The sequence below is a fragment of the Triturus cristatus genome, chromosome 7, assembly GCF_964204655.1.
Source record: "Triturus cristatus chromosome 7, aTriCri1.1, whole genome shotgun sequence".
In the NCBI taxonomy this organism is placed as follows: domain Eukaryota; kingdom Metazoa; phylum Chordata; class Amphibia; order Caudata; family Salamandridae; genus Triturus; species Triturus cristatus.
This window is the reverse complement of record NC_140590.1, coordinates 1,591,088,106-1,591,115,821: the sequence shown is the minus strand read 5'-3', so window position 1 is coordinate 1,591,115,821 and position 27,716 is coordinate 1,591,088,106.

Genomic DNA, 27,716 nt, shown 5'->3' with positions numbered 1-27,716 from the left:
TCCTTGGGGGGCCCAATAATTTGAAGACTTTTCTGCCCCCCCTGGGGGCAGATTGGTCTTCTTTCTGCCTGTTTCTGCCCCCAGGGGGGGCAGAAAAGCCCACTAGACACCAGGGATGTCTTTTATGTTATGTAGGAAGTGACCCCTTGGGCAAGGGTCACTTCCTAGGGTGGTAAAATATTTAGAAGACTTTTCTGCCCCCCCTGGGGGCAGATCGGTCGTCTTTCTGCCCGTTTCTGCCCCCAGGGGGGGCAGAAAAGCCCACTAGACACCAGGGATGTCTTTTTCTTTATGTAGGAAGCGACCCCTTGGGCAAGGGTCGCTTCCTTTGCGGCCTAATTATTTGGAATACTTTTCTGCCCCCCCTGGGGGCAGATTGGTCGTCTTTCTGTCCGTTTCTGCTCCTAGGGGGGGGGGGGCAGAAAAGCCCACTAGACACCAGGGATATAAATATTATTGTAGGAAGCGACCCCTTGGGCAAGGGTCGCTTCCTTGGGCCCCTAAATTTTTTGAAGACTTTTCTGCCCCCTCTGGGGGCAGATCGGTTTTATTTTTTTGCCGTTTCTGCTCCCATTGGGGGCAGAAAAGCCCACTAGACACCAGGGAATTAGTTAAATTAGAAATAGAAGTGACCCCTCGCTTCCAGGGTGCAATTTGTTATATGTATTTGGCTCACCCACCCCGGGACTGAGTAGCCTTTTTTTTCCTGCTGTTTTCTGCCCCACCTGGCACACAAACCGATTGACCATTTGGGTAGTGACATGGCATGTTATAATGTTTATTGTTATATTTTTTGTGATTTCCAATTGTAATGTTTTTTTTGTTTACTTTTTTGTTCTAGGTGAAGGCTTTTCTTCTGTTCACGTTGACGTTGTGGTACTGGTGGTTCTGCTGTTTGTGTAGTTTGGTAAGAGACTGTTTTTTTGTACAATGCAAATGTGTTTGATTTCTCTGCCTGTTTTTTTTTGCAAATGGTGTAATAATAGCAGTATGTTTGGTTTTTGAGTGTCAAAAACTTTTTGCATTGGTGCTCGATGTGTATTTTGTTGTCTTGTGAGTAATTTGTTTTTTTTTCTTCTTTCTAGTTTGATATCGTTGGTCTTTGCTGTGTCACTGCAGAGTTTGTTTCTGGTGAGTGCAGCTGTCTCTTGTAATTGGATTGTATAGTTTTTGAGTACATTGATCTTTGTGATAAAAGGTACACATTTTTTTACTTACTTGGTTTGCACATTGTTGGTTGTTGTTGACTTGTTTGTGCAGTCTTCTATCTTAGTAAGTATAATGGCTAGCCGCAGGATGACTGCTCAGCAGGTTGTTGGTTTGCTGTTTGAGTCTTCCTCTGATATTGGGTCAGAGACTGACTCTGCTTCTGAGGGAGAGGAGGCAGGGGACGATTCTGGCAGTGAGTTTTCTCTCCGTATGGGGTCATCGGATGATGAAGATACTCTTAGTGCGGATGAAGTGCCTGTGTTAGAGGAGGAGACTGATGTGCCGATAGTGCGGCAAGAGGCATCTGGGCTGCAGGCTGGGACTGCAAGGCTTCCCGTTGGTGTAGTGCGGCAAGAGGCATCTGGGCTGCAGGCTGGGGCTGCAAGCCTTTCCGTTGGTGTAGTGCAGGAAGAGACATCTGGGCTGCAGGCTGGGGCTGCAAGGCTTCCCGTTGGTGTAGTGCGGCAAGAGGCATCTGGGCTGCAGGCTGGGGCTGCAAGCCTTTCCGTTGGTGTAGTGCGGCAAGAGACATCTGGGCTGCAGGCTGGGGCTGCAAGTCTTCCCGTTGAAAGTGATGACCTCTGGGCTGCCCCTGGCATGGTGCAGCCGGAATTTCCAGAGTTTACTGGTGTTCCAGGGTCTAGAGTGAATACTGAGAACTTTTTGCCTGTAAATTTTTTTCAGTTGTTTATGGACGATGTGTTTTTGGCAGAGATTGTTGAGCAGACTAATTTGTATGCCGAACAGTTTTTGAGGGACAACAGTGCCAGTCTTAAGCCACACTCTAGAGCTACCCGGTGGACTCCCACAAATGTTGAAGAGATGAAGAAGTTCTTGGGTTTAACTTTTTTGATGGGCTTGCTAAGGAAGCCATCATTGGCTTCATATTGGTCTAGCAGTCCCTTGATGGCAACGTCTATTTTTCCGGCAGTCATGACTCGTGACAGGTATTTGCTTCTGCTTCGGATGATGCACTTTGTTGATAATGGTTTAGCGTTGCCACGAGATCACCCTGATTGTGACCGTCTTTTTAAGATTAGGCCTGTCCTTGATCACTTTGTTGATAGATTTTCTGAGATTTATGCCCCTGGTAGAGAAATTGCAGTGGATGAGTCTTTGGTGTTGTTCAAGGGCCGCTTGGTTTTTAGGCAATACATTCCTAGTAAGAGGGCACGCTATGGAATAAAGCTGTATATGCTGTGTGACAGTAGGACTGGATATGTCTCTAATTTCAGGGTGTACACCGGTAAGGAATCCAGGATTAACCCCCCTGGTTGTCCGTCCACGTTTGGAGTGACTGAGAAAATTGTTTGGGAACTTGGTAGAGGATTTTTTAACAAAGGCCACCATTTATATGTAGATAACTTCTACACTGGTGTGCGGTTGTTCAGGGAATTGGCCAAAGTGGACACTTTTGCTTGTGGCACAATCCGCTGTAACCGTAAAGGTTTTCCAAAAGAACTTGTTTGTCAAAAGCTTGTGCGGGGACAGTGCAGTGCGTTGCGTTGCCAGGAGCTTCTTGCTGTGAAGTTTACAGACAGGAGAGATGTCTACATGCTGACTTCCATCCATGATGAAAGCACTGCACATGTGACTGTTTGGGGTCAGGTCGCTGAAGTGCGCAAACCTGTGTGCGTTTTAGACTATAATAGGCACATGGGTGGTGTTGACAGAGTAGATCAGAGGTTGGAACCTTACGCTGCTCTTCGTAAGGCTTACATTTGGTACAAGAAGTTGGCTATCCATCTTTTCCACTTGGCAATGTTTAATGCTTTTGTTGTGTTCCAGGATTCTTGCCCTGAGTCAAAGATGACTTTTGCTAAGTTTCAGGAGTCTGTAATAGGCAGCCTTGTTGTAGTGGAACAGGCAAGTGTTCCTAGAGTTGGACTGGTGGAGGATGTTGCTAGATTGAAAGAACGCCACTTTCCAGATCACATTCCTCCCACACCCGCAAAAGATTTTCCCAGTAGGAGATGTAGAGTCTGTTGGCGAAGAGGTTTGCGGAAGGAGAGTCGTATGTACTGCCCCGATTGTCCCTCTCATCCTGCACTGTGTCTCCCTGCTTGTTTCAGAGCGTACCACACGCGAAAAAACTTTTGGGAACATTCATGAGTGGTAAAGTGAACTGGCTGGTCTGTATTCTTTGGAAAATATGATTCTGTTTCAAGGTTGGTGTTAGTGCAATGTATTTAGTTGCTGATTTTCTGTTAGAAGATTTGTATCTATTTGCAATTTGTTTGTGTTTTTATTTTTTTCTAAAAAAATCCAAAATGTGATGGCGGTGTGTGTAGGCTTGCGCTTGGCTGTTGGTGTGTGTGGACTGGCACTTGGTTGGTGGTGTGCGTGGAATGGTGCTTGGCTGACGGTGTGCGTGGACTGGCGGTGTGCATGGACTGGCGGTGTGCGTGGACTGGTGCGTGGCTGGTGGTGTGCGTGGAATGGTGCTTGGCTGGCGGTGTGCGTGGAATGGTGCTTGGCTGGCGGTGTGCGTGGAATGGTGCTTGGCTGGCGGTGTGCGTGGACTGGTACTTGGCTGGCGGTGTGTGTGGACTGGTGGTGTGTGCGGACTGGTGTTTGGCTGGTGGTGTCCGTGGACTGGAGCTTGGCTGGTGGTGTCCGTGGACTGGAGCTTGTCTGGTGGTGTGTGTGGACTGGAGCTTGGCTGGCGGTGTGCGTGGAATGGTGCTTGGCTGGCGGTGTGCGTGGACTGGTACTTGGCTGGCGGTGTGCGTGGACTGGTGGTGTGTGCGGAGTGGTGCTTGTCTGGTGGTGTCCGTGGACTGGAGCTTGGCTGGCGGTGTAGGTGGATTGGCGATTGGCTGCCGGTGTGCCTGGACTGGCGATTGGATGGCGGTGTGCCTGGACTGGCGCTTGGCTAGCGGTGTGCGTGGACTGGCGTTTGGCTAGCGGTGTGTGTCGACTGGTGCTTGGCTGGCTGTGTGTGAGTAGTGACTTTCTGCTGGTCACTACACACACTGCTAGCTGAGTGCCACTCCACGCAATCCTTCAGCCTGTGTAGTTGCTGTGTCTGGATTGTGGGCGTGTGAAAGTGATGGGCCCTTGAATGGCGCTGTGTGCTGGTGTGAGTTTTGTTATGTGATGGGCCCGCGGCTGGCGGTGTGAATGGTTTTGTATGTCTCACACGTATGAAAGGTGTATGAATGGCCTGTAAAGAGGTTGGTGCCTTGTCGTGGCTTTACAGCTCACGAGCTGTGAGTCAATGGTTCAGTTTCTTGCCCTTTCAATTATTATCAGTGCATTTCATGTTTTGTGAAATCACTTGGTAATACAATTTTATCTACTGAACCATCACTCACCCTCGTGCCAAATCCAACCAGTATGTGTGTGTGCTTGCGGGTTAGATGGCTGTGCAGTAATATTTGTCTTTCTGAAGCAGGGTGTACCTTGTCCCTTTTTTGTGATTTTTGTACTGTGTTGCTTTTGTACCTGGTGGTGCGAATGGTCTTGTTTGTATCACGTATGAAAGGTGTGTGAATGGCCTGTAAAGTGGTTGGTGCCTTGACGTGGCTTTACAGCTCACGAGCTGCAAGTCATTGGTTTGGTTTTTTGTGAATTTAATTATTGACAGTGCATTTCATTTTTGTGAAATCGCTTGTTAATAAAATTTAATACACTGAACCATGACTCGCCCTCGTGCCAAATCCAACCAGTATGTGTGTGTGTTTGAGGAATAGATGGTTGTGCAGGAATCTTTGTCTTTAGTTTCTCTGCCAAGGTACACTTTCCATGTAAGAATAACCCACCAACTGTAGATATTGTCGAAAACCCTTGGGAGTTCATGGTGATGTCTCTCTAGTGATTTGAGAAATATTTTTTATTCCCATTGTCCTGTAAACCTCAAACTGTCTGCCACATTTTCTTTGCAGTATTATTCCTAAATTCTCACGCTGTAGTAACAATAGTTAATCTGGTTTTGCAAGGGGGGTTACTTTGGTTTTTTGCCCAGGGCTCGGCGGCCATCTAGGGAAACCTTTCAAACTCACGCATTTCTGAAAACTAGACACCCGGCGGCTTCCAGGGAGGTATGGCTTGCGTGGATCCCCCAACGTTTCCTTACCCAGAATCCCCTGCAAACCTAAATTTTTGCCCAAAAAATCACTTTTTTCACACATTTTGGGGTGGGAAAGTAGTGGCATCACCGGGCTCACACAAATTTACCACCACCCAGCGTTCCCCCAGGTCTCCCGGTAAAAATGGTGCCTCACTTGTGTGGGAGGCCCAAGTACCCGCGGCAGGCAAGGGCCTAAAACGCAGTGAGGCGACATCAAGATGGCCTATCGCCAAACCACCTGGTTTTTCAAGGGGGGTCTCTTTGGTTTTTGGCCTGGTGCGCGGCGGCCATCTAGGGAAACCTACCAAACCCAGGCATTTCTGAAAACTAGACACCCGGCGGCTTCCAGGGAGGTATGGCTTGCGTGGATCCCCCAACGTTTCCTTACCCAGAATCCCCTGCAAACCTCATTTTTTGCTCAAAAAATCACTTTTCTCACACATTTTGGGGTGGGAAAGTAGTGGCATCACCGGGCTCACACAAATTTACCACCACCCAGCGTTCCCCCAGGTCTCCCGGTAAAAATGGTGCCTCACTTGTGTGGGAGGCCCAAGTACCCGCGGCAGGCAAGGGCCCCAAACGTAGTGAGGCGACATCAAAATGGCCTATCGCCAAACCACCTGGTTTTGCAAGGGGGGTCACTTTGGTTTTTGGCCCGGTGCGCGGCGGCCATCTAGGGAAACCTACCAAACCCAGGCATTTTTGAAAACTAGACACCCGGCAGCTTCCAGGGAGGTATGGCTTGCGTGGATCCCCCAACGTTTCCTTACCCAGAATCCCCTGCAAACCTCATTTTTTGCACAAAAAATCACTTTTTTCACACATTTTGGGGTGGGAAAGTAGTGGCATCACCGGGCTCACACAAATTTACCACCACCCAGCGTTCCCCCAGGTCTCCCGGTAAAAATGGTGCCTCACTTGTGTGGGAGGCCCAAGTACCCGCGGCAGGCAAGGGCCCCAAACGTTGTGAGGCGACATCAAAATGGCCTATCGCCAAACCACCTGGTTTTGCAAGGGGGGTCACTTTGGTTTTTGGCCCGGTGCGCGGCGGCCATCTAGGGAAACCTACCAAACCCAGGCATTTTTGAAAACTAGACACCCGGCGGCTTCCAGGGAGGTATGGCTTGCGTGGATCCCCCAACGTTTCCTTACCCAGAATCCCCTGCAAACCTCAATGTTTGCTCAAAAAATCACTTTTTTCACACATTTTGGGGTGGGAAAGTAGTGGCTTCACCGGGCTCACACAAATTTACCACCACCCAGCGTTCCCCCAGGTCTCCCGGTAAAAATGGTGCCTCACTTGTGTGGGAGGCCCAAGTACCCGCGGCAGGCAAGGGCCCCAAACGTAGTGAGGCGACATCAAAATGGCCTATCGCCAAACCACCAGGTTTTGCAAGGGGGGTCACTTTGGTTTTTGGCCCGGTGCGCGGCGGCCATCTAGGGAAACCTACCAAACCCAGGCATTTTTGAAAACTAGACACCCGGCGGCTTCCAGGGAGGTATGGCTTGCGTGGATCCCCCAACGTTTCCTTACCCAGAATCCCCTGCAAACCTCATTTTTTGCTCAAAAAATCACTTTTTTCACACATTTTGGGGTGGGAAAGTAGTGGCATCACCGGGCTCACACAAATTTACCACCACCCAGCGTTCCCCCAGGTCTCCCGGTAAAAATGGTGCCTCACTTGTGTGGGAGGCCCAAGTACCCGCGGCAGGCAAGGACCCCAAATGTAGTGAGGCGACATCAAAATGGCCTATCGCCAAACCACCTGGTTTTGCAAGGGGGGTCACTTTGGTTTTTGGCCCGGTGCGCGGCGGCCATCTAGGGAAACCTACCAAACCCAGGCATTTTTGAAAACTAGACACCCGGCGGCTTCCAGGGAGGTATGGCTTGCGTGGATCCCCCAACGTTTCCTTACCCAGAATCCCCTGCAAACCTCAATGTTTGCTCAAAAAATCCCTTTTTTCACACATTTTGGGGTGGGAAAGTAGTGGCATCACCGGGCTCACACAAATTTACCACCACCCAGCGTTCCCCCAGGTCTCCCGGTAAAAATGGTGCCTCACTTGTGTGGGAGGCCCAAGTACCCGCGGCAGGCAAGGGCCCCAAACATAGTGAGGCGACATCAAAATGGCCTATCGCCAAACCACCTGGTTTTGCAAGGGGGGTCACTTTGGTTTTTGGCCCGGTGCGCGGCGGCCATCTAGGGAAACCTACCAAACCCAGGCATTTTTGAAAACTAGACACCCGGCGGCTTCCAGGGAGGTATGGCTTGCGTGGATCCCCCAACGTTTCCTTACCCAGAATCCCCTGCAAACCTCAATGTTTGCTCAAAAAATCACTTTTTTCACACATTTTGGGGTGGGAAAGTAGTGGCATCACCGGGCTCACACAAATTTACCACCACCCAGCGTTCCCCCAGGTCTCCCGGTAAAAATGGTGCCTCACTTGTGTGGGAGGCCCAAGTACCCGCGGCAGGCAAGGGCCCCAAACGTAGTGAGGCGACATCAAAATGGCCTATCGCCAAACCACCTGGTTTTGCAAGGGGGGTCACTTTGGTTTTTGGCCCGGTGCGCGGCGGCCATCTAGGGAAACCTACCAAACCCAGGCATTTCTGAAAACTAGACACCCGGCGGCTTCCAGGGAGGTATGGCTTGCGTGGATCCCCCAACGTTTCCTTACCCAGAATCCCCTGCAAACCTCATTTTTTGCACAAAAAATCACTTTTTTCACACATTTTGGGGTGGGAAAGTAGTGGCATCACCGGGCTCACACAAATTTACCACCACCCAGCGTTCCCCCAGGTCTCCCGGTAAAAATGGTGCCTCACTTGTGTGGGAGGCCCAAGTACCCGCGGCAGGCAAGGACAACAAACGTAGTGAGGCGACATCAACATTGCCTATCCCAAATGTCGCCTCACTACGTTTGTTGTCCTTGCCTGCCGCGGGTACTTGGGCCTCCCACACAAGTGAGGCACCATTTTTACCGGGAGACCTGGGGGAACGCTGGGTGGTGGTAAATTTGTGTGAGCCCGGTGATGCCACTACTTTCCCACCCCAAAATGTGTGAAAAAAGTGATTTTTTGAGCAAAAAATGAGGTTTGCAGGGGATTCTGGGTAAGGAAACGTTGGGGGATCCACGCAAGCCATACCTCCCTGGAAGCCGCCGGGTGTCTAGTTTTCAAAAATGCCTGGGTTTGGTAGGTTTCCCTAGATGGCCGCCGCGCACCGGGCCAAAAACCAAAGTGACCCCCCTTGCAAAACCAGGTGGTTTGGCGATAGGCCATTTTGATGTCGCCTCACTACGTTTGGGGCCCTTGCCTGCCGCGGGTACTTGGGCCTCCCACACAAGTGAGGCACCATTTTTACCGGGAGATCTGGGGGAACGCTGGGTGGTGGTAAATTTGTGTGAGCCCGGTGATGCCACTACTTTCCCACCCCAAAATGTGTGAAAAAAGTGATTTTTTGAGCAAAAAATGAGGTTTGCAGGGGATTCTGGGTAAGGAAACGTTGGGGGATCCACGCAAGCCATACCTCCCTGGAAGCCGCCGGGTGTCTAGTTTTCAAAAATGCCTGGGTTTGGTAGGTTTCCCTAGATGGCCGCCGCGCACCGGGCCAAAAACCAAAGTGACCTCCCTTGCAAAACCAGGTGGTTTGGCGATAGGCCATTTTGATGTCGCCTCACTACGTTTGGGGCCCTTGCCTGCCGCGGGTACTTGGGCCTCCCACACAAGTGAGGCACCATTTTTACCGGGAGACCTGGGGGAACGCTGGGTGGTGGTAAATTTGTGTGAGCCCGGTGATGCCACTACTTTCCCACCCCAAAATGTGTGAAAAAAGTGATTTTTTGTGCAAAAAATGAGGTGTGCAGGGGATTCTGGGTAAGGAAACGTTGGGGGATCCACGCAAGCCATACCTCCCTGGAAGCTGCCGGGTGTCTAGTTTTCAAAAATGCCTGGGTTTGGTAGGTTTCCCTAGATGGCCGCCGCGCACCGGGCCAAAAACCAAAGTGACCCCCCTTGCAAAACCAGGTGGTTTGGCGATAGGCCATTTTGATGTCGCCTCACTACGTTTGGGGCCCTTGCCTGCCGCGGGTACTTGGGCCTCCCACACAAGTGAGGCACCATTTTTACCGGGAGACCTGGGGGAACGCTGGGTGGTGGTAAATTTGTGTGAGCCCGGTGATGCCACTACTTTCCCACCCCAAAATGTGTGAAAAAAGTGATTTTTTGTGCAAAAAATGAGGTTTGCAGGGGATTCTGGGTAAGGAAACGTTGGGGGATCCACGCAAGCCATACCTCCCTGGAAGCTGCCGGGTGTCTAGTTTTCAAAAATGCCTGGGTTTGGTAGGTTTCCCTAGATGGCCGCCGCGCACCGGGCCAAAAACCAAAGTGACCCCCCTTGCAAAACCAGGTGGTTTGGCGATAGGCCATTTTGATGTCGCCTCACTACGTTTGGGGCCCTTGCCTGCCGCGGGTACTTGGGCCTCCCACACAAGTGAGGCACCATTTTTACCGGGAGACCTGGGGGAACGCTGGGTGGTGGTAAATTTGTGTGAGCCCGGTGATGCCACTACTTTCCCACCCCAAAATGTGTGAAAAAAGTGATTTTTTGAGCAAAAAATGAGGTTTGCAGGGGATTCTGGGTAAGGAAACGTTGGGGGATCCACGCAAGCCATACCTCCCTGGAAGCCGCCGGGTGTCTAGTTTTCAAAAATGCCTGGGTTTGGTAGGTTTCCCTAGATGGCCGCCGCGCACCGGGCCAAAAACCAAAGTGACCCCCCTTGCAAAACCAGGTGGTTTGGCGATAGGCCATTTTGATGTCGCCTCACTACGTTTGGGGCCCTTGCCTGCCGCGGGTACTTGGGCCTCCCACACAAGTGAGGCACCATTTTTACCGGGAGACCTGGGGGAACGCTGGGTGGTGGTAAATTTGTGTGAGCCCGGTGATGCCACTACTTTCCCACCCCAAAATGTGTGAAAAAAGTGATTTTTTGAGCAAAAAATGAGGTTTGCAGGGGATTCTGGGTAAGGAAACGTTGGGGGATCCACGCAAGCCATACCTCCCTGGAAGCCGCCGGGTGTCTAGTTTTCAAAAATGCCTGGGTTTGGTAGGTTTCCCTAGATGGCCGCCGCGCACCGGGCCAAAAACCAAAGTGACCTCCCTTGCAAAACCAGGTTGTTTGGCGATAGGCCATTTTGATGTCGCCTCACTACGTTTGGGGCCCTTGCCTGCCGCGGGTACTTGGGCCTCCCACACAAGTGAGGCACCATTTTTACCGGGAGACCTGGGGGAACGCTGGGTGGTGGTAAATTTGTGTGAGCCCGGTGATGCCACTACTTTCCCACCCCAAAATGTGTGAAAAAAGTGATTTTTTGAGCAAAAAATGAGGTTTGCAGGGGATTCTGGGTAAGGAAACGTTGGGGGATCCACGCAAGCCATACCTCCCTGGAAGCCGCCGGGTGTCTAGTTTTCAAAAATGCCTGGGTTTGGTAGGTTTCCCTAGATGGCCGCCGCGCACCGGGCCAAAAACCAAAGTGACCCCCCTTGCAAAACCAGGTGGTTTGGCGATAGGCCATTTTGATGTCGCCTCACTACGTTTGGGGCCCTTGCCTGCCGCGGGTACTTGGGCCTCCCACACAAGTGAGGCACCATTTTTACCGGGAGATCTGGGGGAACGCTGGGTGGTGGTAAATTTGTGTGAGCCCGGTGATGCCACTACTTTCCCACCCCAAAATGTGTGAAAAAAGTGATTTTTTGAGCAAAAAATGAGGTTTGCAGGGGATTCTGGGTAAGGAAACGTTGGGGGATCCACGCAAGCCATACCTCCCTGGAAGCCGCCGGGTGTCTAGTTTTCAAAAATGCCTGGGTTTGGTAGGTTTCCCTAGATGGCCGCCGCGCACCGGGCCAAAAACCAAAGTGACCTCCCTTGCAAAACCAGGTGGTTTGGCGATAGGCCATTTTGATGTCGCCTCACTACGTTTGGGGCCCTTGCCTGCCGCGGGTACTTGGGCCTCCCACACAAGTGAGGCACCATTTTTACCGGGAGACCTGGGGGAACGCTGGGTGGTGGTAAATTTGTGTGAGCCCGGTGATGCCACTACTTTCCCACCCCAAAATGTGTGAAAAAAGTGATTTTTTGTGCAAAAAATGAGGTGTGCAGGGGATTCTGGGTAAGGAAACGTTGGGGGATCCACGCAAGCCATACCTCCCTGGAAGCTGCCGGGTGTCTAGTTTTCAAAAATGCCTGGGTTTGGTAGGTTTCCCTAGATGGCCGCCGCGCACCGGGCCAAAAACCAAAGTGACCCCCCTTGCAAAACCAGGTGGTTTGGCGATAGGCCATTTTGATGTCGCCTCACTACGTTTGGGGCCCTTGCCTGCCGCGGGTACTTGGGCCTCCCACACAAGTGAGGCACCATTTTTACCGGGAGACCTGGGGGAACGCTGGGTGGTGGTAAATTTGTGTGAGCCCGGTGATGCCACTACTTTCCCACCCCAAAATGTGTGAAAAAAGTGATTTTTTGTGCAAAAAATGAGGTTTGCAGGGGATTCTGGGTAAGGAAACGTTGGGGGATCCACGCAAGCCATACCTCCCTGGAAGCTGCCGGGTGTCTAGTTTTCAAAAATGCCTGGGTTTGGTAGGTTTCCCTAGATGGCCGCCGCGCACCGGGCCAAAAACCAAAGTGACCCCCCTTGCAAAACCAGGTGGTTTGGCGATAGGCCATTTTGATGTCGCCTCACTACGTTTGGGGCCCTTGCCTGCCGCGGGTACTTGGGCCTCCCACACAAGTGAGGCACCATTTTTACCGGGAGACCTGGGGGAACGCTGGGTGGTGGTAAATTTGTGTGAGCCCGGTGATGCCACTACTTTCCCACCCCAAAATGTGTGAAAAAAGTGATTTTTTGAGCAAAAAATGAGGTTTGCAGGGGATTCTGGGTAAGGAAACGTTGGGGGATCCACGCAAGCCATACCTCCCTGGAAGCCGCCGGGTGTCTAGTTTTCAAAAATGCCTGGGTTTGGTAGGTTTCCCTAGATGGCCGCCGCGCACCGGGCCAAAAACCAAAGTGACCCCCCTTGCAAAACCAGGTGGTTTGGCGATAGGCCATTTTGATGTCGCCTCACTACGTTTGGGGCCCTTGCCTGCCGCGGGTACTTGGGCCTCCCACACAAGTGAGGCACCATTTTTACCGGGAGACCTGGGGGAACGCTGGGTGGTGGTAAATTTGTGTGAGCCCGGTGATGCCACTACTTTCCCACCCCAAAATGTGTGAAAAAAGTGATTTTTTGAGCAAAAAATGAGGTTTGCAGGGGATTCTGGGTAAGGAAACGTTGGGGGATCCACGCAAGCCATACCTCCCTGGAAGCCGCCGGGTGTCTAGTTTTCAAAAATGCCTGGGTTTGGTAGGTTTCCCTAGATGGCCGCCGCGCACCGGGCCAAAAACCAAAGTGACCTCCCTTGCAAAACCAGGTTGTTTGGCGATAGGCCATTTTGATGTCGCCTCACTACGTTTGGGGCCCTTGCCTGCCGCGGGTACTTGGGCCTCCCACACAAGTGAGGCACCATTTTTACCGGGAGACCTGGGGGAACGCTGGGTGGTGGTAAATTTGTGTGAGCCCGGTGATGCCACTACTTTCCCACCCCAAAATGTGTGAAAAAAGTGATTTTTTGTGCAAGAAATGAGGTTTGCAGGGGATTCTGGGTAAGGAAACGTTGGGGGATCCACGCAAGCCATACCTCCCTGGAAGCTGCCGGGTATCTAGTTTTCAAAAATGCCTGGGTTTGGTAGGTTTCCCTAGATGGCCGCCGCGCACCGGGCCAAAAACCAAAGTGACCCCCCTTGCAAAACCAGGTGGTTTGGCGATAGGCCATTTTGATGTCGCCTCACTACGTTTGGGGCCCTTGCCTGCCGCGGGTACTTGGGCCTCCCACACAAGTGAGGCACCATTTTTACCGGGAGACCTGGGGGAATGCTGGGTGGTGGTAAATTTGTGTGAGCCCGGTGATGCCACTACTTTCCCACCCCAAAATGTGTGAAAAAAGTGATTTTTTGAGCAAAAAATGAGGTTTGCAGGGGATTCTGGGTAAGGAAACGTTGGGGGATCCACGCAACCCATACCTCCCTGGAAGCCGCCGGGTGTCTAGTTTTCAAAAATGCCTGGGTTTGGTAGGTTTCCCTAGATGGCCGCCGCGCACCGGGCCAAAAACCAAAGTGACCCCCCTTGCAAAACCAGGTGGTTTGGCGATAGGCCATTTTGATGTCGCCTCACTACGTTTGGGGCCCTTGCCTGCCGCGGGTACTTGGGCCTCCCACACAAGTGAGGCACCATTTTTACCGGGAGACCTGGGGGAACGCTGGGTGGTGGTAAATTTGTGTGAGCCCGGTGATGCCACTACTTTCCCACCCCAAAATGTGTGAAAAAAGTGAGTTTTTTGAGCAAACATTGAGGTTTGCAGGGGATTCTGGGTAAGGAAACGTTGGGGGATCCACGCAAGCCATACCTCCCTGGAAGCCGCCGGGTGTCTAGTTTTCACAAATGCCTGGGTTTGGTAGGTTTCTCTAGATGGCCGCCGCGCACCGGGCCAAAAACCAAAGTGACCCCCCTTGCAAAACCAGGTGGTTTGGCGATAGGCCATTTTGATGTCGCCTCACTACGTTTGGGGCCCTTGCCTGCCGCGGGTACTTGGGCCTCCCACACAAGTGAGGCACCATTTTTACCGGGAGACCTGGGGGAATGCTGGGTGGTGGTAAATTTGTGTGAGCCCGCTGATGCCACTACTTTCCCACCCCAAAATGTGTGAAAAAAGTGATTTTTTGAGCAAACATTGAGGTTTGCAGGGGATTCTGGGTAAGGAAACGTTGGGGGATCCACGCAAGCCATACCTCCCTGGAAGCCGCCGGGTGTCTAGTTTTCAAAAATGCCTGGGTTTGGTAGGTTTCCCTAGATGGCCGCCGCGCACCGGGCCAAAAACCAAAGTGACCCCCCTTGCAAAACCAGGTGGTTTGGCGATAGGCCATTTTGATGTCGCCTCACTACGTTTGGGGCCCTTGCCTGCCGCGGGTACTTGGGCCTCCCACACAAGTGAGGCCCCATTTTTACCGGGAGACCTGGGGGAACGCTGGGTGGTGGTAAATTTGTGTGAGCCCGGTGATGCCACTACTTTCCCACCCCAAAATGTGTGAAAAAAGTGATTTTTTGAGCAAACATTGAGGTTTGCAGGGGATTCTGGGTAAGGAAACGTTGGGGGATCCACGCAAGCCATACCTCCCTGGAAGCCGCCGGGTGACTAGTTTTCAGAAATGTGTGGGTTTGCTAGGTTTCCCTAGGTGCCGGCAGGGCTAGGGTTCAAAATCGACAGCTAGTCACTTTGCCAAAAAAAGGGTCATTTTTCGCTACAAAACCACGTTGCGTTTTGCGCCGTTTCCTGTCGCGGGCACTAGGCCGACCCGCACAAGTGAGGTACCATTTTTCTCGTAGGACTTTGGGGAACGCGGGTTGGGTGGAAATTTGTGGATCCACGCAGATTCCAGAACTTTCCATCACAGAAATATGGGGAAAATGTGTTTTTTTTGTCAATTTTTTACGTTTGCAAGGGATTCTGGGTAACAGACCATGGTGGGAGGCAGTCAAGTCACCCCATCCTGGATTCCCCTGGGTGTCTAGTTTTCAAAAATGTATAGGTTTGCTAGATTTCCCTAGGTGCCGGCAGGGCTAGGGTACAAAATCTACAGCTAGTCACTTTGCCAAAAAAAGGGTCATTTTTCACTGCAAAACCACGTTGCGTTTTGCGCCGTTTCCTGTCGCGGGCACTAGGCCAACCCGCACAAGTGAGGTACCATTTTTCTCGTAGGACTTTGGGGAACGCGGGGTGGGTGGAAATTTGTGGATCCACGCAGATTCCAGAACTTTCCATCACAGAAATGTGGGGAAAATGTGTTTTTTTTGTCAATTTTTTACGTTTGCAAGGGATTCTGGGTAACAGACCATGGTGGGAGGCAGTCAAGCCACCCCATCCTGGATTCCCCTGGGTGTCTAGTTTTGAAAAATGTATAAGTTTGCTAGGTTTCCCTAGGTGCCTGCAGGGCTAGGGTACAAAATCTACAGCTAGTCACTTTGCCAAAAAAAGGGTCAATTTTCACTGCAAAACCACGTTGCGTTTTGCGCCGTTTCCTGTAGCGGGCACTAGGCCGACCCGCACAAGTGAGGTACCATTTTTCTCGTAGGACTTTGGGGAACGCGGGGTGGGTGGAAATTTGTGGATCCACGCAGATTCCAGAACTTTCCATCACAGAAATGTGGGGAAAATGTGTTTTTTTTGTCAATTTTTTACGTTTGCAAGGGATTCTGGGTAACAGACCATGGTGGGAGGCAGTCAAGTCACCCCATCCTGGATTCCCCTGGGTGTCTAGTTTTCAAAAATGTATAGGTTTGCTAGGTTTCCCTAGGTGCCGGCAGGGCAGGGTACAAAATCTACAGCTAGTCACTTTGCCAAAAAAAGGGTCATTTTTCACTGCAAAACCACGTTGCGTTTTACGCCGTTTCCTGTCGCGGGCACTAGGCCGACCCGCACAAGTGAGGTACCATTTTTCTCGTAGGACTTTGGGGAACGCGGGGTGGGTGGAAATTTGTGGATCCACACAGATTCCAGAACTTTCCATCACAGAAATGTGGTGAAAATGTGTTTTTTTTGTCAATTTTTTACGTTTGCAAGGGATTCTGGGTAACAGACCATGGTGGGAGGCAGTCAAGTCACCCCATCCTGGATTCCCCTGGGTGTCTAGTTTTCAAAAATGTATAGGTTTGCTAGGTTTCCCTAGGTGCCGGCAGGGCTAGGGTACAAAATCTACAGCTAGTCACTTTGCCAAAAAAAGGGTCATTTTTCACTGCAAAACCACGTTGCGTTTTGCGCCGTTTCCTGTCGCGGGCACTAGGCCGACCCGCACAAGTGAGGTACCATTTTTCTCGTAGGACTTTGGGGAACGCGGGGTGGGTGGAAATTTGTGGATCTACACAGATTCCAGAACTTTCCATCACAGAAATGTGAGGAAAATGTGTTTTTTTTGTCAATTTTTTACGTTTGCAAGGGATTCTGGGTAACAGACCATGGTGGGAGGCAGTCAAGTCACCCCATCCTGGATTCCCCTGGATGTCTAGTTTTCAAAAATGTATAGGTTTGCTAGGTTTCCCTAAGTGCCGGCAGGGCTAGGGTACAAAATCTACAGCTAGTCACTTTGCCAAAAAAAGGGTCATTTTTCACTGCAAAACCACGTTGCGTTTTGCGCCGTTTCCTGTCGCGGGCACTAGGCCGACCCGCACAAGTGAGGTACCATTTTTCTCGTAGGACTTTGGGGAACGCGGGGTGGGTGGAAATTTGTGGATCCACGCAGATTCCAGAATGTTCCATCACAGAAATGTGGGGAAAATGTGTTTTTTTTGTCAATTTTTTACGTTTGCAAGGGATTCTGGGTAACAGACCATGGTGGGAGGCAGTCAAGTCACCCCATCCTGGATTCCCCTGGGTGTCTAGTTTTGAAAAATGTATAGGTTTGCTAGGTTTCCCTAGGTGCCGGCAGGGCTAGGGTACAAAATCTACAGCTAGTCACTTTGCCAAAAAAAGGGTCATTTTTCCCTGCAAAACCACGTTGCGTTTTGCGCCGTTTCCTGTCGCGGGCACTATGCCGACCCGCACAAGTGAGGTACCATTTTTCTCGTAGGACTTTGGGGAACGCGGGGTGGGTGGAAATTTGTGGATCCACGCAGATTCCAGAACTTTCCATCACAGAAATGTGGGGAAAATGTGTTTTTTTTGTCAATTGTTTACGTTTGCAAGGGATTCTGGGTAACAGACCATGGTGGGAGGCAGTCAAGTCACCCCATCCTGGATTCCCCTGGGTGTCTAGTTTTCAAAAATGTATAGGTTTGCTAGTTTTCCCTAGGTGCTTGCAGGGCTAGGGTTCAAAATCTACAGCTAGTCACTTTGCCAAAAAAAGGGTCATTTTTCACTGCAAAACCACGTTGCGTTTTGCGCCGTTTCCTGTCGCGGGCACTAGGCCGATCCGCACAAGTGAGGTACCATTTTTCTCGTAGGACTTTGGGAAACGCGGGGTGGGTGGAAATTTGTGGATCCACGCAGATTCCAGAACTTTCCATCACAGAAATGTGGGGAAAATGTGTTTTTTTTGTCAATTTTTTACGTTTGCAAGGGATTCTGGGTAACAGACCATGGTGGGAGGCAGTCAAGCTACCCCATCCTGGATTCCCCTGGGTGTCTAGTTTTCAAAAATGTATAGGTTTGCTAGGTTTCCCTAGGTGCCGGCAGGGCTAGGGTTCAAAATCTACAGCTAGTCACTTTGCCAAAAAAAGGGTCATTTTGCACTGTAAAACCACGTTGCGTTTTGCACCGTTTCCTGTCGCGGGCACTATGCCGACCCGCACAAGTGAGGTACCATTTTTCTCGTAGGACTTTGGGGAACGCGGGGTGGGTGGAAATTTGTGGATCCACGCAGATTCCAGAACTTTCCATCACAGAAATGTGGGGAAAATGTGTTTTTTTTGTCAATTTTTTACGTTTTACGTTTGCAAGGGATTCTGGGTAACAGACCATGGTGGGAGGCAGTCAAGTCACCCCATCCTGGATTCCCCTGGGTGTCTAGTTTTCAAAAATGTATAGGTTTGCTAGTTTTCCCTAGGTGCTTGCAGGGCTAGGGTTCAAAATCTACAGCTAGTCACTTTGCCAAAAAAAGGGTCATTTTTCACTGCAAAACCACGTTGCGTTTTGCGCCGTTTCCTGTCGCAGGCACTAGGCCGACCCGCACAAGTGAGGTACCATTTTTCTCGTAGGACTTTGGGGAACGCGGGGTGGGTGGAAATTTGTTGATCCACGCAGATTCCAGAACTTTCCATCACAGAAATGTGGGGAAAATGTGTTTTTTTTGTCAATTTTTTACGTTTGCAAGGGATTCTGGGTAACAGACCATGGTGGGAGGCAGTCAAGTCACCCCATCCTGGATTCCCCTGGGTGTCTAGTTTTCAAAAATGTATAGGTTTGCTAGGTTTCCCTAGGTGCCGGCAGGGCTAGGGTTCAAAAACTACAGCTAGACTCTTTGCAAAAAAAGTGTAAATTTTCAGTGTGAAAATGTGGTGTGTTCACCTTAGGTTTTGAGCCACTTCCTGTCGTGGGCACTATGCCTACCCACACAAGTGAGGTACCATTTTTATCGGGAGACTTAGGGTAGTTCAAATTTGTAAAGCAACTGTTATTACCTATTGATTTTTGATGCATTTCTCCCTTCCAAATGAAAGACATTGTGTAAAAAAAAAGTCATTTTGAAAAATGACCAATAATTGTCATGCAAATATGAGTATTCCCAATTTCGAAAATGTGCAAATATGCACTGTTTCTGAACTCTGTAATTTGTTCCCATTTCAGAAATACATAGGTGACTTTCATACCAATTTTTCCATGTATACATTTTCCCACAATAATTGCTATATACCCGGACCAAAAAAAAAAACCTTAACAAAATGCTGCTCATTTTTGTACTCTGGGTTCGTTGGGCTCTTGGTGAACCTACAAGTCCTATATGTCCCCACAACCAAGAAGGTCTACCGGATGTAACGGTACATTGCTTTCAAAGAGATGTCATAATTCGAAGAAGTTACAGGTAAAAACGTTGACTCAAAAGGCTGCTTTTTTCAACAAATTTTTAATTTTTCCTATATTTGCCTGTAAATTTCTATAAAGAAACCTTGATGGATCTACACAAATGACCCCTTGCTGAATTCAGAATTTTGTCTACTTTTCAAAAATGTATAGCTTTCCAGGATCCATTATTGTTTTTGTACCCATTTCTACCGTTAACTGGAAGGAGGTTGAAAGCACAAAAAATAGCAAAAATAGGGTATGTCCCAGAAAAATGCCAAAACTGTGTAAAAAATGTTGGTTTTCTAACAAAATTCTGTCATTCCCTAAAAGCTGGAGAAATTGTGATTTCAGCCCCACAAACCCTTTTTTGATACCATTTGCAGAGAAAAACCCAGAAGCTTTCATTTGCAGCCCGTTTTTCACATTTTTCACAAAAAAAAAAAAAAATTGCTGTATTTTGACTAATTTCTGGGAACCCTCTAGGAGAATCCACAAACCCTGGGTACCTTTAGAATCCCCAAGATGTTGGAAGAAAAGGACGCAAATTTGGCGTGGATACCTAATGTGGTCAAAAAGTTACAGGGGCCTAAGCGCGCACTACCTCAAATAGCCCAAAAAAGGCTTAGCACAGGAGGGGAAAAGGCCTAGCAGCGAAGGGGTTAAGTTCAGTTCGTGCATGAAACATAATGCCCTTGGCAGATATGAAAAACTGGGTACTGCCTTCTTTCACGAAGTTTGGTCACTCCCATTCACGTACAGATGTGTGAGGGACGGAAAAGAGGTTTACTTAAAAGGTGAAGAGTGCACTTCCACTCCAGATCACTCTGTGGTGTGTAGGCACATTCAATTGCATGGTGCATGTAATGTGCACGCTCCTAATTTAGCTTGCGTCCTGAAAGGGATCCCGGTGCCAGTTATAACACTGTCTTTTACGCTGCTTGCTAACGGTAGTTATTTGCTATTAAATAATGAAGCTTACTGTGGGATGTTAGTGGGAATTCCCTACATAGTGACTGTATCATAGAGAGTAGTCTGCTGTAATAATGTCCTTTTCCCACCCCGCATGGACTGCTCGATGTATCCATCTGGCTTTCCATTCCAACCTTGAAAGCAGAGTTCAACAAGATGAGCAGAATAAGGACTCTATTGTCTCAAAAAGAAGTCGCGTTGACTTCATCCCGGGAAACATTTGTCCTTCACGTAGCAAACACGCGCACAGAGGTGCAAGCGCTTTTGAATACTGATCTCCCACTTCATTTTGGGGCCCTGATTCAGACTATCTTTAATGCCTCGTCAACAAGTGGCCTGGCAAATTTTTTCAAAATTGTGGGCTCCGGCCTCGTGACCTCCTTTCAAACTATTTTTGGTGTGATTCCGGCATTTTTTCATTCTATTTTTCCACCGTCTTCAGAGGTCTCCCTTTGATTCTCGCCCTCGTAGCTGGGGTGCTTTTGTTGATCTGTGTACTACGCTATGGATGCACAACTTGCGTCACACGACAGCATGTCCCAGCTGCTCCATCTTCGTAACCAGATGCTTGAATACTATGGAACTTTACCACTGGCAACTCTAAGCATAGCCTATGGATTGTCCTTCCGGTTTCCATACTTTACTTGCGTGCAGCCTGTCTTTCATTGCCTCGAGTGTCCGTTCCAATGGGCTCTGGATTTGTTTTTATCGAACTCGGTGTCTCCTGCCCCGGATTATGATCGGCTAATGAGCCCCTTAGTGGCTCATGAGTTGGACTGTTCTGGTGTCAGGATTATGGCCTGTGGAGCAGCACATGGAGTCCTAGGGAATTGGGACATCGGAACAGCTGCAGCTGAATTCTTGGCGAGAAGTTATCTTGAAGAACACGCCAGTTGTCCTCTGATGGTACTAGAGGCTCCGGTTGTCGAGGAACATGTGTGTTCCTTCCCCTTGCTGAATTGGATCGCAGATAATTTTGCAGAACGTTCCAATGATTTCCTCTTGGAAGCTGTTGCAACTTATTGTGCGTATACCTTGATGGATTAACTTGGAGGTCATCCAGAATTCCTGTGGAATGCCTTTTTGGTTTTTTCCCCTTCATTTCGTTGAACTTCCATCGATGATATTTTTTTCCCCTTTAAATGTTTTTTTTCTCCCTTTTTTTCTCCTTCGAACTTTTCACTTACCTTATATGGATTCACAATTTGTGCCCTTAGTTCCGTTCTATTGAACTTGAACTCTGCGTTCTTGAAATTGCGCCCCTACTGGTTAGTGGTCCGATCAAGGGGGGGTGTAGTGAAGGCTGCTATTTATATACGTACAATGCTAAGTTAGCACAACCGCGTTAGATGTTAGAAAGCCATCTTGACACTTTTGCTGCTTTTGCACACGACACTGTAGTTACATGTTATCAATTGAGAAATGCTTGCTCGCCTTTGCTTCACATGAGAACTGTCTGTTGTTCACATCCCTAACAGTGAGCAGTGACCTTGGTCTGAACATTGTGTTAAGAAACAGTCTGGGTCGCTAGACGGTGCATGTTGTTGGGTTCAGGTTGATCGGCCCACTATTTAGCCATAACACGCACGCAGCTGCAAATACCTGAAAGTCGAGTGCTTTTAATATTGCAGGCTGCATGCTTTAGACACATTCGGAAGAAGAGCTTTTCCAGGAGCAGAGTCTAGCTGATCCTGTGATGTGATTCCACTAAGCTGATCTTTACGGTATGGGGTTCCCCATTCAAGCCTAGAGACCTTTTATTAGTAATAATAATAATATTAGTTTACTAGCAAAAGGAAGGTGGCTGTCATCCACTGTCATTTTATTATAATTACTCCTTTCATTTTCTATGGTATTGTAACTATGCTGATGGTTTTGATCTTAATCATTTGTCTGCTTATGTTAGCCAAAGTACTGCATCTTAGGACACAAGGTTTATAAAATAAACTCTTTAAACTTTACCGTGTCTCTGTTTATTCTGTTATGGACTGATATTAGAATAATTACGAACAGGTATTTCTGATTCCCACCATTCCTGAGAATACCCTAAGTCGCTTGTTCTGGGTTGTCTATACATTGGGACTGCCGAGATAAAACTCGGATAACGAATGGGACACTGATGCTGGTCGGATAAGGGGTTCTGGGTTCTGAGGTGAGTTTTTGGTACACCACAATTCACTGAGGTCCTGGTTTCCTGTGCATAGTTCTGTGCATAAGCAGAATCCCTGCAACAAAGTAGAGTGCTGTAGAGTGGAGTTGCATAGAGTGCATTAGAGTTTAATGGAGTAGAGCTCCATTGAGTGTAGTGTCATAGAGTGTGGTGTCTTAAAGTGTCATAGAGGGGCCTAGAGTGAAGTGGCGTAAAGTACAGTGGTGAGTGAATGAGCGGGATTTGTACAGCGCATGGCTACTCCGAAGAGTGTCCCGTCTCTAACAGGCATAGCTCAGGTACGCAACCCCACCTCATAGAACTTACTTTGACCCGGAGAAAAACAGGTTTTGAGTTTTTTTTCTCAAAGTGAGCGCAAGCGCAATTCTCGAGGAAGCTCATTCCAGGCGTTAGCAGCCAGGAAAGAAAAGGCTTTGCCTTCCCTTTCAACACACTTAAAGCAAGGGATAGCCAAAAGTGAAGCAGAAGCAGAGTGCAACGCTCTGGAGGGATATACTGAGTGAATCTCTCTGCCAAGTAACTAGGGCTGGAATGGAACACTGCCCAGGGAATCATTGATAAGACTTTGAACAAAATCTGTTTCTTAATGGGCAGCCAACGCAGGGCTTTAAGTGCAGCTGGCGTCGCAGAGCATCTAGGGAGACAACTAAGTAACCTAGCAGCTGCATTTTTGACCACCTACAGGCACTTCACCTAAGCTTCCGCAGCTCCTACATACAGGACATTTGGGTAATCTAGATGTGAAGTGGTCAGGGTATGGATCACTACTCTTCTCACCTCCAAAGGCAAGAGGGGGAGAAACTTCTTGATAGTATGGAGCTGCGTGAAGCATTGGCCTACTACTGCAGAGATCTGAGCCCTCATAAAGATGGTATTATCCAACTTCTCCTCTAAGTTTTAAACCATTAGGGAAGGAGCCATCGGGGCTGGCAACGCGGGGGCCAAAGGACCTCCCATCAGTCGGACACATGTAACCCAAAAGACATAATTTCAGTCTTCTCTGCGTTGCATTTAAGTTGTCTCGTTTACATCCAATTGATGACAGCACGCATGCATCCGAGAAAGGAGCTGCAATAGTGGCAGGCAGACCCTTGAAGGCATAAAGCAGATGAGTGTCAGCAGCATATGAAATGGCAACTCGACAACAGAAGCCAAGGGGGCATGAAGGTGTTAAAAAGTGTAGGACTAGGTGAAGAGCCCTGCGGGACCCTTGGCTAACTGACTTGCCCTTCGTAGAAAAATGAGCGACCTCTGGCAGTCAGGAATGACCTGCATCAATCCCACACAGAGTAGAGTGGCATAGAGTAGAGTGGCATAAAGTGCAGTGGCATAGAGTACAATGGCGCAGAGTAGTGTAGCATACAGTGCTATAGCATACAGTGATGCAGATTTCATGGTGTAGAGTGCAGTGTCGCAAGTATAGTGGCATAGAGTGCAGTGGTACACAATAGTAGGGATAGAGTGCAGTGGTTTAGAGTGCATTGGTTTTGAGTAAAAAGGTGTAGAGTGCATTTGTGTAGAGCACAGTGGCATAGAGTAGAGTGGTGCAGAGTGGAGTACAGTGGTGTAGAGTGGCACAGTGTAGAGTGCAGTGGCACAGAGTAGAGTAGCAGAGAGTGGAGTGGCACAGAGTGGAGTAGAGTGGCATAGAGTACAGTGGCATAGAGTAGATTGTTTCAGAGTGTAGTGAAGTGGTGTAGAGTGGGGTGGGGCAGGGTAGAGTGCAGTGGCATATTGTTGCGGTGTAGAGTGCACTGGCACTGAGTGCAGTGTTGCAGAGTAGAGTGGCATAGCGTGGAGTGCTGTGGGGTTCAGTAGTGCAGAACGGAGTGAAGTAGCCTAGACTGGAGTGGTGTAGAGTGCAGTGGTGAAGAATGCAGTGGTGCTAGTAGAGTGGGTAGAGTGCACTGGCATAGAGTAAAGGGGTGTAGAGAGGCGTAGAGTGCAATGTTATAGAGTGCAGTGGTGCACAGTAGATTAGAGTGGCATGGAGTGGATTGGCATAGACTGTAGTGGTATAGAGTGTAGTGATATACAGTGCATTGGATTAGAGTGTAGTAGAGTGTCATAAAATAGAGTGGTACAGAGTAAAGTGAGGTGGCATAGAGTACAGTGGCATAGAGTGCAGTGGTGCAGAGTTGACTGGTGCAGATTGGAGTGGCATAGAGTTCAATGACAGAGAGTGCAGAGTTGCAGACTAGACTGGCGTAGAGTGCAGTAGCATAGAGTAGAGTGGTGTAGATGGCATTAGTGTAGAGTGTAGTGGCGTAGAGTGTTGCAGAGTAGAATACAGTGGCGTACAGTGTCGTGGTGCAGAATGGATTGGCGTAGACTGCATTGGTTTAGAGTAAATTGGAGTAGAGTGTATTGACGTAGGGTGCAGTGGCATTGAGTGGAATGGCGCAGAGTGGAATAGGGTGGAGTAGAGTGCCATACAGTAGAGTGTTGTAGAGTGCAGTGTCGTAGAGTGCAGTGCTGCAAAGTGGATTAGAATGTCTTAGAGTGTATTGACATAGATCGCAGTGGCGTAGAGTGGGACAATGTAGAGTGTAGTGGCGCACAGTGCATCGGCATAGAGTGCAGTAGAGTTGCGTGTAGTGGCATAGAGTGCAGTGTTGCAGAGTTGAGTGGCATAGAGTGAAGTGGCTTAGAGTGGAGTGGTGCAGAGTAGAGTAGAGTGGTGCAGGGTAGAGTGCAGTGGTGTAGAGTGGAGTGATGCCGAGCAGAGTAGCATAAAGTGTAGTGGCATAGATTGCCTTGGCTTAAAGTGGCGTAGAGTAGAGTGGGGCAGAATACAGTGCAGTGCCGTATAGTGCTGTAGCAGAGAATTCAGAGGCATAGAGTGCACTGGCACAGAGTTCAGTGGATGAGAGTGCAGTGTTGCAGAACAGACTGCCGTACAGTGTGGTGGTGTATAGTGGTCACATAGAGTGCATTGGTGTGGAGTGCAGTGGCATAGAGTAGAGTGGTGCAGACTAGAGTGACATAGAGAACAGTGACATGGAGAACAATGGCATAGAGTGGGGTTGGCTTAGATCGCAGTGGCAAAGAGTAGAGTGGTGAAGAGTAGCGAGCTGTGGTACAGAGTGCTGTGACACTGCATGCTGTGGCACCGAGTGCCGAGTGAAAGTGGTGTAGAGTAGGTTGTTTCAGAGTAGAGTGGAGTGGCGCATGGTAGAGTACAGTAGAGTACAGTGGAGTACAGTGGAGTAGAGTAGAGAGGCAGAAAGTGCAGTGGCGTATAGTGCATTGGCATAGAGTGGAGTCGTGTAAGTGCAGTGGCAAAGAGTGCAGTGATGTGTGTAGAGTAGTGTGGAGTAGAGTGCATTGGCATTGAGTAGAGTGGTGCCGAGTAGAGAGGGGTACAGTGCAGTGGTGCAGAGTGCAGTGAGGCTGTGTGGAGTGGCGTGGACACGCATAGTGTGGAGTGATGCAGAGTAGAGGGCAGTGGTGTGGAGCAGTGCAGAGTAGAATGGAATAGGGTAAAGTGGAGTATGTATGGTGTGGTAGCACACTACCATTATAGACAACACTTCTTCAATTGAAATGACCATTACAGTTCTACAGACAAAACAGTTTTATTGATGAAAGTATACAGCGTACAAACGATAATGTGTGGAAATGTCATCACATAGTGTATTATTTTTTTTGATCTTCATAAAATATTTGTTTCCACCACACTTCAGAATTACCCAAAAGTTTGCTTAATTGTGATTTCCTAATTTTAATATATTCTGAAATAACTCTATAGTTAATTCACAGACATTTAAATGTTGTTGCCTGCTAGAAAAAAAAATACGATCCGGCAGCCTTTCCACCAGCACACCCTCAGCAGACAGCATGATTGTCACATAAATCCTCTCACTTTGAAGTCAGGGAAAGAAAAGTAAATGCTAAGCTCCCTGGAAGATAAAACCTGACATTTGAACTATGTCTTTGACTGCCCAGCAAATGTGACAAGATAGGAACAAGATTTAAAGGCCTGAGAGATAATCTCTTCTCTGTGTGACTTGGTAAATTATGCTGGTAGTGTGTGACACATAGCAGCACCAATGGCGTCGGCTGGCCTTGTTAAAGGCCTTGGCATGTGGTGTGCCATGAAAAAGTAGAAATGACAGTACAGAAATGAATTGGGGAGCCAGGTTCGGCTCAACATCCTGTGATTCTGTGCAAATCCTTGTGCCTATAGTAAAAAAATGAATGTGTCCTTGTGCAATGTAACTGGTGGTAATGTAAAGAGCTCCAATACTTTCAGGTCGAGTTCGGCTATATAGAACTGCAAAAAAAAGAAAGAAAAATAAATGAAAAAAGAGAAAATAATATATGTATTTATGTAGAAGTTTTATGACGCTCTACATGCAACCTTTTGATTACTTCAAAGCACAAAGGAGATTGGATCAGGGTTCAATCAGAAGAATGTAATATTGGAAATTGACACTCTCTTTCTGAAAAGAGCCAAATTATGTGCATTTAGTGGCAGATGAGCAAAGTTGCCACACAAAACAGCACAGCAACAAATGTTGCTGCACTGCGTGAGAGGAAAAGAGCAGGACATCGCCATATCTACTAAGATCTAGCCCTTCTGTCCCCCTTACATTGCACTGATGGCTCACGGTCAGTCTGCCTAGCGCCACATACTGCAAAGGTGTCTGCATGGTGTCTAGCATAAGATTTGTACTTGAAGGATACGTTTCCAATAGAAAATACTATGCTTAGACAAACTTTAAAACTTTTCCAACTTTTCATATATGCAGTACAGTGCAGAACACATGCAAAGTTAGAAAGGTTGGGAGAAACAAAAACATTTCTCTTTTTAATGTCAGTCTCAAAAAGGCGTTATTTTTTGGTGAAAATCCATGTCTACAAACGTTAGTAGATAGGACTTTTCATCAAAAACCTCTGGGGTTTGCATTGGAATGCCCATATACCACCCATGATACACCCCTTTGATGCAAAGCAACAAAAAGTAGCGCAGAACACTACTTTATGTTACTGCAGGGCAACTCTCCATGCAAATAAAGTTTTGTCCCGGTAAGGAAATCCCAAATAAACATTCTGGCCAATATTGTGCCACTTTTGTGACCCTTACTTGGCTCAAAATGTCAGTAAATTTGCCCCTCCGTTTTTAGGTCGAGCCTAGCGCAGTGCGCTTGCGCTGCTCTATGGGGAGGCTTCTTGTAGGCACTCCAAGCACTCCAAGCTTCCCACAGACTTCTCCGTGTGGGTTGGACTTCTCCCACACATTCCATTGGCCTTTGCGTGTAGCTTTCAATAATGAAAGCACGCAAATGGCCAAAGACGGGTGCATGTCCCACCTTTCCTCTAAACGTTAACAGAGCACGGTTGCTTTCACTTTCGCGGACGCGCTTGTTTTGTGCTTGTTTTTGGGACTCCCCACCTCACTCCCGTGGCATCCAGCTGCGCGCCACTCGTTTCAGTCCTGGGCACTGTTAAAAACCTCAGGCGTTCTGAGAGTTGTAGTAGTGTAAGAACTTAATACCGCACTGCCTTGTTTCAGCAGACTCCAGTTTTGCTGTAAAGTGTTTTGTTGCCACTGCCTTTGGTTTGTTCCAAGTGTGTTCTGATAGCACACCAGTACAACAGGGTTAAGGCGTTTCCTCGGCTGCCTCCAGACGGCAGTCCACTCTCTACA